General features: G+C 35.9%; 1 long non-coding RNA gene across 1 annotated transcript; it reads right to left on the bottom strand.

Annotated features, from left to right (window-relative positions):
• Positions 1-1589: 1589 nt before the first annotated feature.
• Positions 1590-19927, bottom strand: LOC145775517 (uncharacterized). The gene is made up of 4 exons (XR_014290159.1): positions 19833-19927; positions 9391-9518; positions 7302-7388; positions 1590-1906 (listed from the first exon to the last, which is right to left on the bottom strand). It is a non-coding gene; the product is annotated as an uncharacterized LOC145775517 (long non-coding RNA).
• Between the last annotated feature and the right edge of the window lie 241 nt (positions 19928-20168).

Below are 20168 nucleotides of genomic sequence, written 5' to 3'. Positions count from 1 at the left end.
AGTTGGTTGTCTACAGGCAACTACTGCAGTCTTGATAAAGTGCAATCACAGTGTAAATACGACGAAAAAACTCAAAAAGTATCGTCGTTAAAGAAAACCTTAGCAGTTGAAAGCAGCAACAAACACATCACACTACTATTGCCATTGTTTGAAGATCATCTTTCCATTTCCTCATCACTGAGTCATCTAGTCAGGACCAGAAGTTCGAAACTTCAAACTTAAGGAAAATGGTACAAAATTTCGCACAATAAATACAGCAACGACTTTTAACTGCAACGGCAGTGAAATATTTTTCCAGTAAAATTTAACTTACGTTTTCAGGTTTTAGACATCCCGTAAATGTTTAGCGGACACCTCCGTTGGGGTATCTCATGTCTGCGATACTGCATCACACTTACGCCAGCACAAGTGACTAAACACAAAAAGCTAAATCTTGAATACAGTGGTAAGTGTGTAATGTGCAAACAAAATTGAAAATTACGTACAGTACTAGTTATACTTACACACAAACTGTGCTATAGCAGAAGTCACAAAAAATGCCTTTTTGTGAAATGTATCAGCTTGTAGCTGTTCACAACTCGTTAAGATACAAGTACAACCAAACTGTTTTTGTCGGTAGTTGACAATTGTTAAATTTTCTTCAGTCAGAGAAAGTTTCTTGCACTGCAATTCTATCACTTTGGATGAGCTTTCAAGATTAATTTCATATATTTCATACAGGAAAATCAATTTATGATTTCATAAAGTGCTTAAATGTGTGCATTTTATTTGCAGGCATGAAGAAATTTTCACGATGGACATCGCAAAAAACTACATTTCTTGATAGGTGTAGCATGTCACTGTATTGAGACCATCGATATAATCAGCACCTGGCGCGGTGTTTGCAGTGCTGGATTTATTCTAAGGGCGTGGTTAGAGCAAACTTTAAATGTAAAAAACGCACTCAAATACAAAAATATTACGATGGTGAACTGGAAGATTTATCATTTTCTAAAAAGTATGTTCCAAACCTTAATTTTTTACGCTCTAACAAGCAAAAAGTTATTTCATCGACATTCCAGGTTTACCACACCCAATCAGTAGGTTAAGTTAATCCAGCAACATTGAAGTCCGTTTTACATTGATTCAACGTATTCAGACGTTAAATAATGTATAGTAAAAATAGATATTTCTGAAGCTGAGCACTTTTTGAAAATCTAATAAAGAACATTTTTGTTTAAGATATTTATAGTTTGTTCAGAATAACATCAGTTTTAAAGGTTAAACCGAAATAATCACTAGCTATATTAATCAAAATGCATCAACTTTCAAATAGCTAAAGCGTAATCCACTGTTTGTTGTAACACATACTCTTTACGACATGGATTCTAACTAGTGAACCATAAACTTCTGATAGTCCACATTGGCTTATTGAAGGAGTCACGAGATTTTTATGCAAACATTTTTGCCGCTCTGTGTGCAAGCAACGACGTTTATTTTGTTTAAAGCACCTTTGCTCTTGTGATAATTCCTAAACAATCAAATAACATAGAAACCTACGAGATTTACAGTTTCAGGAGAAACTTTGCTTTCTTGTACCAAAGGCAGGCAAGACACAACAATACAACAGGATTGAGCATTATAAGTAACAATTTATTTTACATATTTACAAATAGTTTAACAGTCAAACGTTTTCGGCTTAACTTAAGCCCTCATCAGGAATCTGAAAACATTAAAAAAAATGCAATAAATTTCACTTCTTGAAGGTAACTAACTAACTGATTATATAAGCATCAGGAAATAGTTGCTATCTGCTGATATACTATATTGAACAAATGGGTATTTAACTGCGATCGTCTGTCTTCTGTCATCCGACACTTGCCGAAAAAGCTTTGGTGATCCATATAACAATTCCACACCACGTTGTCTATGAAAAATAAGTCATCATGTTACTCTTTTTGCAGGGCCTTGCTATGTCACACTGATAACAAAATGTCAGCAGATGCTGAATCAACGCGTAAAGGATCAATTTTGCTGACTGGGGACAAGGGACTTTTATTGAGCCTATGCATTGGAAAAACCAGCGGAACGGAAACTATACATTGTGCAAGGTAAATATTCGTTGTCACACTCATTCAGTAATTACTTTGCGCACTTGCACTGCTTTTTTGTAATAACTTAGGCTGCACGTGCTGTTAAACCTTTATGTTTCATAAAATTATACCTGTATTTACAAAACAAAACTGCGCACATTTTAAAGCAAATTAATTTATAAGGCATTACTGAGAATTGCTGTCTTGTATGACGTAATTGAAATTGCTGCCTTATATGATGCAATTGAACTTATCAAATGAGAAAAAATTTCAGCCAAACGGGGAACAAACGCAGCCGCGATTGCCCCGAGTGAACTTAACTAAGTTGCACTTTTTATTTTGATACATAAAGGCACAACACCTTGAACGAACTAACGAACGAAATGAATAGTCAAAGTATTATTTTTCAAATTCAATTTCAAAATTTTGGGCAGAAAGGGCTTGGTCATGTGCGGCAGTGTATTTCACAGACTAAAGATTTATTCACATCGGAAAAGACCGTGCAGATAATTTTGATTAGTTGGACATTAGAAATCAAAAGTGTTTCGGTAAGTTGCAATGAATTAAAGTCGTTTGAAAATTAGCCAGAATTATAAAGAATACGATGAAGATGCTTACAAAGACTGCAGAGGGACCTGATGCTCTCTCCTTTGTGTTAAGAGGGGGTCCAGATAGTTAAGCTAGCTCAAAATGAACTTTTCCACTAGTGCCGTGGGGCTCAGGATGTGTTTTGATTTAGCCATGATGCATAATGTTTTCTTTTTGTCTCAAACTTTGTACTGATATAAGAAGTCTTGCCCGCAAAGTGGGCAAAAGTGGTTTTAAACTTGATAACGTTCGCAAGGACCCCTTCTGTAATATCTTGAAGCGTTGTAAGAATAAACTGAAAACATGTTGCACGAACCCGGTGTCATTACGCAAGTCAGCCGGATTCCATTTTGAATTTTGAACCATCCAGTCGGGTCTACCTAAAGACAGCAGCGCGTTCTTAGTACGCGCAAGTACTTTTGGTCAATACTGAGGCTATATTTCGTATCTCAAGAGAACCAGGTGGCGCTGTGGTTAGTGCCTTAATCTATCTCTGATACTGAATCTGCAGGTCACTGCAGCAGATGGGGTGTTTTGACTGGCAGACACCTTAAAGATCAACGACAATTTTCCCTATGAACCAGCTGACTGCAGTCCACGTGACCTTTCTAGCACTCAGACAGAGCATTGATTCTTTCTTTGAACTTTGTTTGGTAATTAATAAAAAATTATGGGCAGCAGTGGGAATCGAACCCACGTCATCAAAATGATTATCTCCCAAACTCTATCGACCAAATCATTACGCCAATCGCTGGATGCCAAATCGTTCGAGAAAAGCGCTCACAATATCACGTGGTTGCTGCAGCAACCTGCATATTATAAATACGCTACCAGGGTCACTTGACTCGTTAGCGTATTAAGTCGGATTATGAAAGCAAACTTTTAAAAACTTAGGCCTGCCGATTATTTCCTTCAGCAAAGTAGTGGAAAGTCAAGTAGGCCTAACAACTAAGTTTTATAAGTGGGCAATAGTAGCTTCCTCTCTAGACAGCCCTTCCTGAACAAGCCACTTGGACACGCTGTGACTTGTCATTTTGCTTTTCCATGCAAATACTGCCCATGTCAATCATTACAAAAGTTGTCCGAGCCACGCTCTTCTAAACTATTTATGCTCCGTGAATGCAAATTGAGAAACTGTATTCAATTTGAAACTTAAAATGTATTTCGAATCAAATCGTGGCCTACGAATCAAATGCATGGAGCCTAAAATACCAAATAACATCCTGAATCATTTTACAAGTACAGTAGATGTAGTTAAGATGCAAGTACGTTGCGATGGCCTAAAATTTCTAAACCTCTAATTGTTGAGCTTGCAAGTTGATGGCATTTATGTTCATCGCAAAATGCTTTTGGGCAAACATAGGCAATCAAAGTTCCTCATTTAAAATTAGCCCGAATTCGTAATCCTAAATCACCCATTTCCGAAAAATGAATTTTTTTATCACGTTTAAAATAAATAAATGTTTCATGCTCTGCTATTTTAAGGCAATAATGTTCTCAAAATGCTTTAATCATCAGTTATAAATCTTACAGACATGAAATTTTAAGCGCAGACCGATTAGAGCATGCAAATAACTTTGGTTTTTAGACTTGACTTCTTTGTATACATCAGCGTAGTCCAACTTCTTTTCATCGAGGACCAAAACTTTTTTTTTATCTTGCGAGCCAATGTTTTTAAATAGCGATTCATTGGCTTATTGCTGGCAAATTATGCATAGCCTACGGCAGGGGTGTGAAACGTGCGGCCCGCGGGCCAAATGCGGCCGCGAAGAAAAATTATGTGGCCCGCGAAGATGTGCCAATTTTGAATTGTGTGAGGCCGCGAAACGTGTTTATAATTTAGTTTAGTCTGGTACGTGTGAACAACTCATTGTGGAGTGGATTATTGTAGATTTCGCACCTTCTGTTAACCATTTTAGAAGTCTCCCACCGGCCACCGCTAATCCATTGTATTTAATTATTTGGAATGTAAAAATGTATGGTCACATAAAAGGAATTATGAACAAATTACGACTTTGAAAAGCTCACGTACAGACAGGAAATCTTTTCCACTTTCCAACTGAGAGACCATGGAATGCATCCTGAGAAGAAAACTGAATTTGCTGACCAACTTGAAAAATTGTTGTATGAATTTTTGGCTCGTTTCAAGGACTTCAAATTTCATGAACATTTGTTTGGTATATTCGCTTCGCCATTCAACACAGACATTAACAAAGCACCAGAAGATATAACTTGAACTGATTGATCTTCAAGAAAAAACGGATTTGAAAGCAAAGTATTTAGAAATGAATCTTCTTGGCGATTTTTACCGAAAACATTTCAACTAAGATGACTTTCCACATTTCAAAAATCCATGGCTTCAAAAATGGCACTTTATGGCTCAACGTATTTGTGCAAACATTTTTTTTCTAAAACGGGCGTCATGAAATCTCCCCATTGATCGGTTCTGACAGACGAACACTTGGAAAATGAACTTCGAATTGCGAGCATTTCCATTAAAGTAAATTTGGAAAAAGCCGTCGGGAAAAGAAGCCAGCTGCAAACTTCGCACTGAGCTCGTTTAAAGATGTTGTGACAATAAATTTGAATAGCAGTTTTCTTCAGAAATTTATGCGTCTTAACTTATTATTTCTGGAAGGAGATAACCCCTAATAATGCCATAAGAATAAAATAAATAACAAAAAAACTACTCTTTTGTGCCTGCAACTACTAGAAATCATATGTTAAATAAACGTGCAGCCCGCGGTTTCACCCAGTTATTTATATCTGGCCCTTCTGTAATAAAGGTTGCACACCCCTGGCCTACGGCATATAGTTACTGCTCTCTAAAACCTCTATAACTTGTTTCACCCTAAAAGGGGGATCATCTTTAACTTTATCAACTTTAGATTTTAATTTTACACAATAGCGTTGGTATCCACGAGAATCGTAGTTGTGGCCATGCGAACGCAAGCGTAAAGAGCCTCGTTTCCAAGTTGATTTGGATTTTTGGTTTTAATATTGTTCATTGCCGAAAACGTGCATTCGCAAATGTATGTACTTCCAAACATCGAGTGGCCTACAGGTTCAGAACAGCATCTTTTGAAAGGGAAAACTTCTCCTTTGACACTAACTTCCAAAAGCTTGCAGGATTTTCCAATTTTTATTGACAGCAAAAACGGATCGTTCTGAAGTTCACATAATTGGAGTTGAAGCTCTGGGGGCTGTGTACTAATTCTCACGCCCATGGGAAAAATTTTTGAACAAAGTGTTATTGTTATGCATCACAAAGGATCATTCACAAAGTTTTTCTGTCAATTACAATAACAAAGAAAAAAATTGAAGTGATAGGCTATTGCTAGAAAGCAAAGCTGACTATCAGTTCGAGGGCCAAAAAACGGAGCTCGCGGGCCAAGTTTGGCTCGCGGGCCTGCAGTTGGACCACGCTGGTATACATCATCACTGCTAGAGAGATTTCGTTTGAAATATATTCATCAAAGCATTTTGTGGAAAGTAAATATTTTGTGATGGGTGTACAACTGTACAAGTATTATTACCACCCCTTCTAAGCAACAAGAACTTCTGTTTAAGCTATTGTCTAGAGATAAAATAATTTATATTCTGTGAGCAAAATGGCGTTTTATGCTACTGTATTATAAAAGAAATAAAGTTAAATTCTCAAGATTCCTTCAGATTCCTGATGACGGCTTAAGTTAAGCCGAAAAAGTTTGACTGTAAAAACTGTATGTAAATAGGTTAATTACATTCTCATAATGGTCAACCTTGTTGTGTTAGCCCTTGCCTGTCTGTGGTACATAAAAGCGAACTCTCTCTCCCGAAAGCGTAATTGTAATCTGCATATTGCTGCAGCAGATGGAGTGTTTTGACCGGTAGACACCTAAAAAGATGCAAGAATTTTTCTCGTAAACCAGCTGACTGCAGTCCTTGTGACTCTTCTAGCACTTAGACAGAGAATTGATTCTTGCTTTGAACTTCGTTTAGTAATTAAATAAAAAAAATTAACGGCAGCAGTGGGAATCGAACAAAGATCATCAAAATGATTTCCTCCCAAACTCGAAGAGATAAAACCATTGTGCCAGTCTGCGTCTACCGAATCGCTCGTTTAATTTACTTCATGTGAGAAAGTTTCGAGAAAGACGCTCACAGTATCACGTAGTGTTGATGCAGCGATTTGCAGATTATAAATACGCCTCCCGAACTATACTCAACAATTTACTCTTAGCAACTGAGTTGAATGTGTACCATTCAAACATCGACACATATCTCTGAGCTACTTAGTTCACACAAGGGATAGAGTGGAAGATTACGCAGTTTCCTTATTTGCCGTGTTTGGTCTTCAGCTCAATTCTCCTTTTGCTTTCAGACGTGGCATCCAGACAGAGAAGACGTGACTTAAAATTGACCAGACACCGGCCGGTATTTCAAAAGAGAATTTGTGGAAAATTAGAAAAAGTTGCAGTGAGGGTAGACTAGTTTTCTGTTGACAGAATGACAGTCACGTTGGTTCAACGTTGTTATATCGTGCTTCGAAAGGAATGCAGCAAGACATTACAGTGGATCAACAATTTGTTTGATGTATAGTACACTAAGTTGGAACTTGGAAGGCGCTCATGCAACATGCCATAAATTTGTTCTACCCACCAGCCAATCATACTGAGGTCCAGCTTCAATGTCGGATAACCATCTACTCTGCTGTCGCAAACAAGTTTTCATAGACATCACTGAATGCTGTAGTGTTAAAGAGGATTATAATGCAGCATACATCAAATAACAAATTGAGCTCCAAGTGACAGATGTGAACGACTTTATGAATGTAGTCTTTCATCACCCTTGACATGCTTTGTTGTTTATGAAAAGACAGTGGACATGATGTGCAGTCCGCACTATAGTCACCACCATTATTCCAACCTATTTCACACGCTGAATCAGAGATAACTTGTTTCAAATGGTGAAAGCAAGATCGTTCTTTAGATTAAAAACACCGAACAGCAATTGTTTGCATTGTATTTTCCACAGGGGTCACTACAAGGAGGGACATACTATAAGTAAACATAGGCGCCGACTTTTCAAAAAACCTTGGGGGGCGAGAAAGGTGATGACGTCATAACCATAACGCTATTTTACTCAATTAAAATAGTCTTTGATTAAGCTTAGTGTCTTGCTTATATTGACACCTAGGTCGCAAACCGAATTTAGTAGAACCGCTGCTTGAAACGATTAGTTTTACGCATGCAGTACGCCTTGTAAAAATTTTGATATTGTTAGCTCATAATTGGAACAGTTGGAAAACAAGCCGATTCATTTCCTTTTCGTGTGTGGGAATAACAACGACCAAGACAGTGAAGTTATCGAAATAAAGCGCAAAAAATCATGATCTCAAGCAGAGTGAAAACCCGCTATCAGTTTTATTAACTTCGTTTCGCTCGTTTTGCTAATTACTTACCTTCAATGCGATAACAACGGTGAAGTGTTTTCTCTTCTGTTTTTTATCGCAAGTCTTTATAGTCTTTTATCGAATACCGTATACACGAGTATAGGCCGAGATGTTCGTCGCAAGCGATTGTCACCTCAAAAACACAGTCAGGTTCAACTTATACACGGGACAAGCTGTTATCTCCAGCTCGGCAGTTTTCAAAATGAACACATTTTTGCTGCGGCAAAATCATTGCCGAGATAGATTACGGAGTGTGAAATGGCGTCGGCCAGAGTACAAGTTTTGAATACGTTTATTTGCAGTGATTCAAAACTAATTTTCAAATTTAATGATTTCTTGTCATTTCTAAACTTTATGCACTTGTTGAGCAATATGCAAAGCTCACTAGACAAAACAGCGGAAAGAGCTGTTTTAAGAGATCAATTTTTTTTATTTTTGCGTGTAGGATATAATCGTTCTAATTATGTGACATTCCATGATCGTTCAAGTTAGTCGATGTCAAACCTTGGCGGCCGCATAAAACAATGATGTCAGGTTAGCTAGGTCATAATAGCGGTAAGAGACGTCGTTAATGCAAGCAATACCTGCGACCAAGACCATTAAACAGTTAAACACCTTTTCTTTTATCGGTTTTCGATTTAATTCTCACACATTGCGAACAAGACAATGCGTTCTGTTGAATTATAATTGATCTCACAGCGGGAAGACCTCGTTGAAAATGGCGCATCTAATTTAGCTGGTTTAGTTAATATTGCAGTAAATAGTACGTGACTATTCCAGCAGCGTAAGTTACTCTACCATCTACTTTGAAATTTCCGTACCGTATGAGAAAGCCATGCGATCAGCTGCTGTTTTGCGGGCAAAAGCAACGTAGGCTATTTTTCGTTTTCGGCATTCTTTAAGTCCATTTAAATGATCTAAATCTCTTTTGCGAAGCGTTTTATCTTTGAAACACCACTTGGAATAACCATTTTTGTTGCCCCTCAACCATAAGTTTACGGGGGGCGCCGCCCCCCGGAAGTCGGCGCGTATGAGTACACTAAAAGTGTTCTTTAGGTGTTTTAAGTGAGGTTATTAGAATATAATTCAAATACAAATGTCTTATCAGTTTTAACTTGATTAAAATGTTTATATATATGTATTTGTATGTTGGCTTACTTAAGTGTTTTGTGTTTTCTAAGAAACTGTTCAAAATGACTTGGGTACACTTTAGTGTACATGATAAATAGAGTAATGAAATAAACAACATGTTGTTAGACACAGCCATGCATATCGTATAGCATATATGGTACTTACCAAAAAAATTCAAAGTTTGGATGCACAAGTGACTGCTCGCTTTAACTGCAGTAATTCAAATCACCAAAGAATTCAAGATATCTTTGTCTAGTGCACCCGCGTCAGTGTAACGCACATCAATCTAAACACTGTTAAAATAATTGCAAAAAAATGATTGAATAAAAAATTACAATAGCAATCTGTTGAGATAAAGAATAGATCGTGAAAAACAAAAACTGCTAAAATTGTAACAGACATCAATAGAATAGAAAATATTATATTTTTCCACCACCTTAATATAATATTCTTGTCGCACAAAAACATACATACATTCAGCCACATGCTGCACCACATCAATGGCTTTATAAAACAGGCCAATTGTTTAAATATCAATTGAAGCATCGTACACAATTCTGAGACACATTTGTTTGATTTGATGCACCAGAAACCTATAATGATTGCGTGTTGAGAGGTACACTTTCTTGGAAAAATTTTTCTTGGGGGGACTCACATTTTACATTTTTACTTATGTATCATACATTTTAACCCACACAAAGTATATATATTTTTAGAAAGCTGATAAAATTTGCAAACTGTCTACAGTCTCTAATTTGCACTAAAAGCAATTACTCAAAGAAAAAGATGATTTAAAAATGTGCACATGACTTCTGCAGATTGCAAAAAAATCTAAAAGCTCAAAATTCCTTTCAAGATATTTTTTTGTAAATTTCTGCGGAAATAATATGGCCTTATAGTTATATAAATAGGATAATGGAGGCTTTTGGAACAATAATGTTTCTGTAGTGAAATATAATATTTTTGGTAGATGCATTCTCAATTTTGAAAGTTGACCTGAATTTTTAGCCCTACTAGCCACAGACAAAATTTTTCGAAAACTCTCCGTTTATTGATGGCTCATTCCCCAACAAGCATTGCTGTAAAATTTCAGAAAAATTGGATAAGTGGTTTGGGCAGAGTTACAATTTAGAATTCGAGAAAATCAGCATTAAACATAAAGTAGGCTACTCGAAAAAAGCAAAAAAATGTTGTGACGATTTAATCTTACATCTGAAAACAGGATGGAAGTATTAACAGCTGCACAGTGCACATTAACCCATTCTTTTCAAATTAAAGTCTTAAACTGAAGTCTTAATTGAAGAACAATGAAAAGGAACAAAGAAGTGGTAAGATCAAATATTTTTTCACAAAAATCACGTTCAGAATTGCTAAGTACATTCCAAAAATTGTAATTTTAAGGCATAAAGAGTTCAAGTATGGCAAAAATAATTACATATTCTGAATCCTCATTAAACTTACTATTTATATCAACTAAAATAAAACATTTTAAATAAAGTAAACAATATCAACTAATATATAGCAATTTATCAATATCAAGTAATATAGGAACAAAGTTTTGTTTTGGGATTTTTAAAATAAAACAGTTGATAAATGTTTGTATTTTAAGGAGGTGTGCCCCCTTAAGCAAGATTTGTTGAATTAATCTACCAATACTGCAAGTTTGCAAATGCCTGAGGCTATTACAATTATGAAGATAGGTATTATTTACCTAATCAAAGACTGGCATACACCATAATTTGCATATAAACAGGAAAATCGAAGAAGCTATACCGAAAATCAGTGACCTGGATGTACTGCAAAGGTATAAATTGCAACTTTCACATATGTTTAGACAAAGGAACTGTAGTCAAATTTAGCAAACTACTTGCATTGAATATTCAGGGTCCACGTCTATTAGGCGCAGACAGTTAGGCGCTGGTCAATAGGCGTGCACACTGTGGCGTCAGGATATTTAGGTGCTACTCAGACCTCTCACAGTGTTCTTATGTTCTCATAACTGGGTCATTCCACATCAAAACAGCCAATATGAAGATATCTTGTAATGGTACCTCTCAGATTTTGCTGTCATGCTATGCCTTAGGCTACCAAACGAAAGAATCCTAAGTTTTAGATCAATATCTCAAACGGTTTTCCCATGGCAGCCATTTTAATTTCGGGTGCTATCCTCATTTTTAACTGGGAGGGGTAGCAAATAGCAATTTTAGCCATTTTCAGAGCCCCATAACTTATATTGTAATTGTGGTAGAAGACTAAAAATTGCTGTGCTAGTTCATTATAAACTATACTACACAATTCAATAGTAAAAAACAACATCTCTTGATGCATAAGTGTTAGGTGGGTCATCGAAATCCTGTTTTTTTTTGTATAAGTGTTTTTTTTATTTTCAAATGCTTTTACCACCCAAACCAATCAAAATATTTCTCTAAAACCTAATTATTTGTAATGTTTGGAAACTGTTCTTTTGCCAACTTGAATTTGGGAGTTGTGGTGCCATTAACAGAGATCTTATTGGGGTCTGAAAACCCTATCAGGCAGAAATGACCCTTTGTTACAATTTTGTGTGAAAAGCATTGCCGGTTTAAGCAGCTTCACTCACCGAAGCCATGACATATTTTTCTGTTCCATACAACATTTTTGTGTGAAAAGCATTGCCAGATAAAGCAGCTTCACTAACAACAAATAAATGCACGCGCATTAACAAAACAACATATTTTTCTGTTCAATATAACATTTTGTGTGAAAAGCATTGCCCAACCTGACAAGCTGATACAATCTGCAGACTTTACAACGAATAGCACCTAAATGAACGGGCGCCACAGTGCTTCGCACCTAAATATCCAGACGCCACAGTGTGCGCGCCTATTTGACCGGCGCCTAACTGTCTGCGCCTAAAAGACTTGCTCCCAATCTTCATGTAGCAAAAAATAAGCAGCATTAGTAAAAGTTTGCTGTTAGCATTGTGATCCTTTGCGAAATAATTGTAGCTAATATAATTTCCACAATCAATTTGTTTATCATACATTTTGCTTTCAGCTGAGCAAACTACTTTTGTTGGAAAATGTGTGTTTGTAGTTGTATGGATGAACTATGATTTGAAGTTGTGGAAACACAAAGACAACGTTCTATAAGCAATAAAAGATAGAAATTTATAGCTGAACTTGGTAGTGATGACCCAATGGAGATTAATTGATCCGTTATGGCTTGGTCATAATATTGTGATAGCACTTGCAGTCTCTACAATAAATCATAAAAGTTTGTTTTTTGTACAAAAACCAAATCTACGGAAAAACAAACTAAAAAGTAAACTGCAGAATGTGGAGACAAAACTATGTTGTCTCAATAAGGATGACTACTGGTAATCCAGCATAATAAAATTAAATTATTACTTTTGAATTTCAATGCTAAAATTAATAAAAATCAAGCAATGAAGTGGTCTTTGTACTTACTCAACCAAAAAAAAATGAAATTTGTAAATTGGCAGGATCAATCACTTTTAAAACTTGTGGTGCAAAGTTAATATTCAACCTCAAGTTTGATCCCAGTGGTTTTGTTTTGACTTTACTTTATAGCTTTGGTAGAGAGGTACTTTTTAAAAACCATAAACAGACAATTGATAACAACTTAATAACATTGAATTGCATAATTCAAACTTAATACAGAAATGAAATAGATACATAATTTCAAACGTTTTCAGCAAAACTTTCTGCCCTCTTCAGGAAAATATCTTAATTCATCTAAACAAAACAATTATTCGTAAAATGTTAATAATAAATGAATGAAATTCAATAAAACTGCACTGAACTGCGTACAAGCAACAACTGACGAACAAACACAAAAGGTGGTAGCAATCTGTCATAATTACGCGGGAGTGTGGTCATGAGCTTGTACGCAGCTCAGTGCAGTTTTATTGAATTTCAGTCATTTATTATTAACATTTTACGAATAATTGTTTTGTTTAGATGAATTAAGATATTTTCCTGAAGAGGGCAGAAAGTTTTGCCGAAAACGTTTGAAATTATGTATCTATTTCATTTCTGTATTAAGTTTGAATTATGCAATTTAACTTTACTTTATGTTCAGTAAAAGTATAATCATTTTGGATCAGTGTCAAAACACTACAAAGTTTACAAACTTGAGTTTATAGATTTTTTTCTTTCACTAACTGGAGTTAATTAATACAGATAGAGTGAATACTGAATATTGCTTATCGAATAAAGCACAATAATTAAAATTAATTATACAAACATTAGCTTGCTGCCAAGACAAAAAAATCACCTGGAAGTGAATACTTAGATTAGGATAGCCTAATCAATCGAAATAAAATATTAACATTACACAATAAACAACAAGGTAATCTGCAGTCTTGCAAGTGTTTGCAAGATACAACATTACAAGAAGTGGATTTTCAACACTTACCAGCAAAGTTAAAGGTTTGTTTGGATAAAAATGTTGAGTTTTCACAAAAATACTGATAAATTCAGCATCATCTCTCAAACAATACATGTATTGAATGAGCAATATCACCAGTTTTGGTTATCTTGAAGATCAAACCAGATCACCAAAACAATGTGATTTTGAAGATCAAAATCACTTTCAAGATTACTTTTCTGTGTACTTGAAAAAATGAAGTTTTTGATCAATAATGTTGCAAAAGAACACACAAATTTTACTACATAAGCATTAAGCAACCTGGTCAACCACTTAGTCAATCTCGCTTAGCCTATTAGACGGGATTAATTGCAAAGAAAATTCTCATTCTTATTGCAATTTGTTTTTGAATAGTTTTTTAGTTCGGTGGTTTTTCCAGTGCATAATATAATAAGGCAGTGGCTATTTGACCGGTGCCGGTCTTTGAATTTGAAACACTATTTAACCGGTCATGACGTCACTATATACAGTCTTCGATATTAGCCTCGGCAATTGCTGAGGTGATTGCCGACGCAGATGCATGAATGGCGCATTAGCGTCGGCAATAAAAATGATGAGGCCACACGAGCGCTTGTAAGGTTAGGGTTAGACATTACTCCCAGTCGTTTATGCCAGGGTTGAGAAAAACCCGGGTTTTTTTAAAAAAGCCCAACCCGCCCGTGTTTTTTTTAAAAAAACCCGGGTTTTTTTGGGTTTTATTGGTTTTTTTTAAAAAAGATGCAAAAAAAGGTAGATTCATGCTTATTTCACCTCAAAACTACTTTTTACGAATGAAGTGCCTTTCACTCACAGTACATGCTTGCCATAACTCAATAAAATAATGCACTAGGGCTGTTGTTGCTTGAATGTTGCATCATCCATTAATTTCAAGATCAAGTTGGATGTTGCATCATCCACTGATTTCTATACCAAGTTGATGCTACCGTGGTAGAAATCACATTTGCATCATTTGCTTTAGATTTGAAGGCAAGGAGCATTTATGCCATCATGTTTAAATATTTTTTATCATTTATATATATATTATATATAGTAATGGGTGAGCAATTGAGCGATTGCGTGGCCAATTAGGCAAATGCTCTGAAACAGCCATGTGTTAGAATCCAGAATCTGTAATTGGTAAATAGCCTCCTAAATTGCATTTCACATCATATATATATACAGACTACAGTAGAGTAGTACTTTCACCAGTTTAACTATAAGGCCTTCTTGCATAAATGAGTTTTAGTGTAGTATATACACAAAGTGGCATTACTTGATTTTTGTGTACTGTACAATATCCACTGCGTTTTCAGTTTATTCTTGGAAATTTACTTTACAATCACATCCTTAAGTCCCAATTTAAAGTTTGTTTTAAGTGCCTTGTAGTGTTTTTGTTCATTTTTTTAATTTTCTAATAAAAACTGGACAAATATGATGCTCTGGGTTTTTTTATGGGTTTTTTTGGGTTTTTTTAAGTGGATTTTTTAAAAAAAACCCACCCGGGTTTTTTTGGGTCGGGTAAAATACCGACAACCCTGGTTTATGCCAGTGGAGCCATAGATTTATTCCTTAGTCAACACCATGATGGAGCTCTGAGAAAGAGGCGTGTGGACTGTGGATCGGTATCAAAGCACGAAAGCCACAAAACGTGGACTCTTCATTGCGAACGGCGAAGACAGTGTAGATTTACAGCCAAGCGATGAGCCTCTTGATGTTTCTGATTCCAGTGATGACGCGACAACCTCATCCTCCGATACAGCATCTGATGATTCTGACAACTAGTTCTTTATCAAACAGACTTTGTGTTGCTCGCAGTATCCCAATTGTGCCGAAATTACTTTATGTTTGTGTATACGTAAATCGAGGCAATCTTCTTCCAGGGAGCTATTAATTTGTTACTGGTACCCGGTTGAGCAATTAACATTATTTTATGATAATTCAACGTCGCTAGTTGTCGAATTAATGTAAAACAAACGTAAATTTCTTATTAGGCATTGTTGTTACGCAATATAATCCGCCGGGAAAATTAAATCGATTTGTACTGACTCGAACGTTGAATCAACCCAAAATTAACTTTTCCCCCCGTGAGTTGTTTAACTCGACCTGTTATCAGCCGGGACCTGATGGTCCCGCCCTTCACTAGTTTTGAAATTTTATATAGAAGGAATTCTCCTAAAGCGCTGATATTTCTTGACTTTTACTTTTTATCATTTGAGCATCGTTTAAACCTAATTTGGTTATTTTTGGAACATTATGTGGTTCACAATAAGCATTTTGTCACAGGTTGTTCAGAAATTTTGTCTAAATTCCTATATTTTGGCAATCGGCCTCGAAATGACTCATCGCTTCTGCTATTGTGTACACAGTGACCGCAGTCAACCACGAGTCAAGTCATCAATCACACATTTAAACTTAGAACTAAACGCAATGGAACTCATCGTGTAATTTATCGTTTTATCTAAATCCCAGGCAGTTTTTGTTGCGTCATTGCACAATCTCGGCAAGTGAAGTTGACCAGTTTTTACGAAGATTCGACGTGTTCAAAACATGAAAAGCAAACTTTAGCTACTAGGAATAATCCGTTACTTTAGTTTAGTATTTACACTTTGCTACTTCTGAAAAGAAAAACAGAGCTAATCACAACCGAATCATCAACCACAGTTATCCACAAAGCGTTGTACCATTATGTGTAGACGACATCAGAGGAACGGGTTATTCCAAAAAAAGAAATAATCTCGGCAAAGTTTCTGATCGTCGCTACAAATGCAATATGCCTTTTTGCACAAAGCACATATTGAAACTATGTATGTCATGCCATTCATGACATGTAGGCTACAGTTGAGAAGGAGCGATCTTCCCGGCGTTAGCACTACCTGACTACTCACAACAGAACAGCGAGCATTGTGTTTCTCTAAATGCTTGTAAACTGAATTTTTCATAACTCCACGATCATTTGTGTGTTGAACCAGAATTGTGGTACAGTGGCGTAGCCAGGAAAAAAATTTGGGGGGCGCCAAATATTTGATGAATTGAAGAGAACGACAAAGTGTTTGATTTAAGACATCACTACCTGATGTGCAGTGGCATATCTTGGTGGCTTGAGCAAGGGGAAACAATGAAACTGGTGGGGGTTAGAGCGTGCCGAAGGCACGCGTATTCTAGGGGGGTCCGGGGGCATGCTCCCCCGGAAAATTTTTGCAAAATTACACTTAAATAATGGATTATAGCGCTTTCTGGAAACACTTTTAGGGTAATATTTGTATGAAATTTATTAGCAGATAAACAGCTATTAACTTATTAAAGGTAGCTCTTACACACGAACGGGCAAAATCTGCGGCTAAAATTAGAGAACACCAAAAACTCAGCTACACAAAAACTCAACAGAGTAAGCGATTCTGAAATTGCTTCCACAAATTAGTTAAAAGAAACGTAAATCGAGTAAATTTTGCGCGATTTACGATTTGTAAAATTTATTGGTGTCTTTCTGTGTATCTAAAACAAGTCCTTGGGGTGTTAATAGCCAGATGTCTTGGAAAACGTTATAAATTTCTACAAATTTTGTTGTACTTTGAACAAAGGGCTCAACTTCGGAATCCAAACTTTGAAAATTTGGGGGGGGCATGGCCCCTTTCGCCCCCCCTGGCTACGCCTATGTTGTGGTACTTTTCATTAAAAGTAAAATTAACTATTCTTACATTGTCTCGACATTGCCAGACTCAAGTTAAACAACCCAGACAAAAAAACCAGTCATTTTTACATTGATTCAACGTCTGAAAAATGACGGGTTTTGCTGTCTGGGAAATTTAGCTAAAAGCAGCAGTCCAGGCAGAAAAGTTGGCTTTTATATCGTTTCAACGTTTAGCTACATTGAAAAGTATCAAAAAGAAGCTTTTTTTCTGATTCTAAAACATTTTGGCAGGTTGAAATGAAAGCTACACTCTATGTTATGAAATGAAACGCTTGAAAAAACAGCTGACTGGAAATCGTGTTACCTATACTTCTAACCCAGCCAGTAAATTAACCACTTTCAACAGTGATTCGACGTCTGCAGACGTTAAATAAATGTAAAAAGGACCAATTTTGCTGGCTGGGAAAGAATGTGATAACCTAGAGTTCTTTCAACCAGAAAATCAATCTGCGAAGGTTGAATCAATGTAAAAAAATGATTTGCTGGCTGGGACGCGACAACTATTTTATGCTTTCATTCATCTTGATTTGTCATGAGAGATACTGCGATGCTAAGCAGCCATGACCACATGTGGAGAACCTATCAGTGCAATTCATCACAATAAACTCAAAATCGCTTGATGTAGTATGAATATGAAAAATACTGTATTTATTGTAGGAAAAAATAATTTGTTTCAAAGTATTTTTTTGAATGGTCACAAAATCATCAAAATTAAAATTCAAACGAAGAAAATCGGACATAAAATGACTAAATGCCAGCAAAATTCGCGTTTTTAGAGCTTTTTTGCAACATATGTCTTCAGAATACACAAACTAAGCACTTATTTCGAAAACAAATAATTACAATATAAAATAAAAGCATTTGACTATGTGCATGCCAATTTTCTCAAATGTGCGATATTTAGCGGCTGAGTTATAACCCATTAATCAGGGCGTGGCCAAATGGTCCCGTCTCGTGCTTTTCGCGTGTCTTTGACACGAATACCAGAAAGGGTTAACGTGAATTACCATAACAGCGTGCTTATCGCGTTGTTTGCTTATCGCTAATTTTGGTATTATTACATCACAACAAATCAAACAGTGCGGCCGTGGTAGACTACTCTAGTATATTTTTCTCTTCTCGTTTTACTTGTTTTGGTACAATTTTTTTGTAGTTAACGTTCACAGCAATTGCCGAGGCAATTTCAACTTTTGCCGAAGTAAAAATATGCTAATTTCAAAAACTGTATATAGGCACTTTTTTTCTTTTTCTCCTTCACAGCAAAAGACGAGAAGCGCCTATATATATAAGTTCTAAATTGTGATCGTGTTTGCTGAGCGACGCATTACATACCATACTTTTCTTTTAAAAGAAGCATTGTATATAACTAACTTCTTGAGAGCAAAAATGTAATGCGTCGTTCGGCAAACACGGTCACATCCTCTTATGACGAACAGAAAATTACCGTACTCAGAGAAAATCTCAAATTCCAGCAAATTAAAAAAACTCTAACTTTATTACTCACATTTGAAAAGACATAAAAAATAGGGCTGTAGGCAACTCAAATTAAAAATTGACTAAAAAAATGCACTTCGGGTCAAAATTTAGTTAAAAAAATAAAAAAAAGGAACGCTTCCGGGTAGTATCGAACTCATTCCCTCTGGAATAGCAACCGGAGAAATATCATACACGCCACGTATCGAGTTGAATAATGTTGTCGAATTTAGAACTTATATAGGCGCTTCTCGTCTTTTGCTTTGAATTGAAAGAGAAAAAGAAAAAAAAGTGCCTATATAGTGACATCATGACCGGTTAAATAGTGTTTCAGATTCAAAGACCGGCGCCGGTCAAATAGCCACTGCCATATAATAATGTTGTCAACATTAAAATAAAAAAATGCTGAAAGTGTTGCAAAATATAAATAGCACCTATTAATTTATCAACAATCAAAATATGCATTAAAAACAGAGTGAAACTGTTCACCAGACATTTGATAATTAAAGTAGCAAGTTACTTTATTAACCGAGTTACTTTAATAATCAAAATATGTATAGTATATGTACCTACGGTATGTCATTAGTCTTATTGCAAAAATTTTTCTCCCGCATACACATATGTCATCTGTCCACAAGTGGTTAAAAGTAGTTGGCATTGCAAACTGCGACTTATGGCAGTAGACCTCAAGCTGTAGTTGCATCAAATTTTGTCATAACATTGTGACCCTCCAGTTGTCCACCTTAATTTTGAGTGAGCAATCACCTACTTCTACCATCCCTAATGGCATTGAATGAAGAATGATGCTATTAAACTACATGTTCCAAGAACTGCATTGCAAGCTTGTTGTCATAGCCTACTTCGTCCTCTACCTATCAATAACATCTTTTTCCAATGATTTTCCGTGTTATACTATATAAAGAATAGGTAAAAATCAAACAAGTACGTTTAGTTTGTAAATGTTGGCCAATGTAGACTACGGTACTCATGTAGAAATGTGGCATGGTACCGTATTTGGTTGGCCAAAACAGCTTACCTTAATTTTTTTCAACTTGTATCCATAAATAATAATTTATTTGCATCAGACAAAGCTGTCCATATCCAAAACAAAACAACAAAATAATACACAAACTGCAAATGCACAAATAAAATATAGTCAAGGCGGATTATAGGTTGAAGATTCCATCAAAAATTTGTTCAAGCATAAAAATAATGATAGTAACCCACAGTCCTACACACAGAGCATAATACATTGTGAAGTCGTTTCTCGTTTGTTCTTGAATCTTGTTCGCACCACCAACAAGTAGAACTAATTTGCATGTTAAACATCAGGTCAGAGTTGCCAAATGCTTTGATTAACCTAAACGCACAC

The sequence above is a fragment of the Aplidium turbinatum genome, chromosome 8 (assembly GCF_918807975.1).
Source record: "Aplidium turbinatum chromosome 8, kaAplTurb1.1, whole genome shotgun sequence".
Lineage (NCBI taxonomy): Eukaryota > Metazoa > Chordata > Ascidiacea > Aplousobranchia > Polyclinidae > Aplidium > Aplidium turbinatum.
Note: the sequence above shows the minus strand (reverse complement) of the source record. Positions and strands in the feature narration are given on the sequence as shown.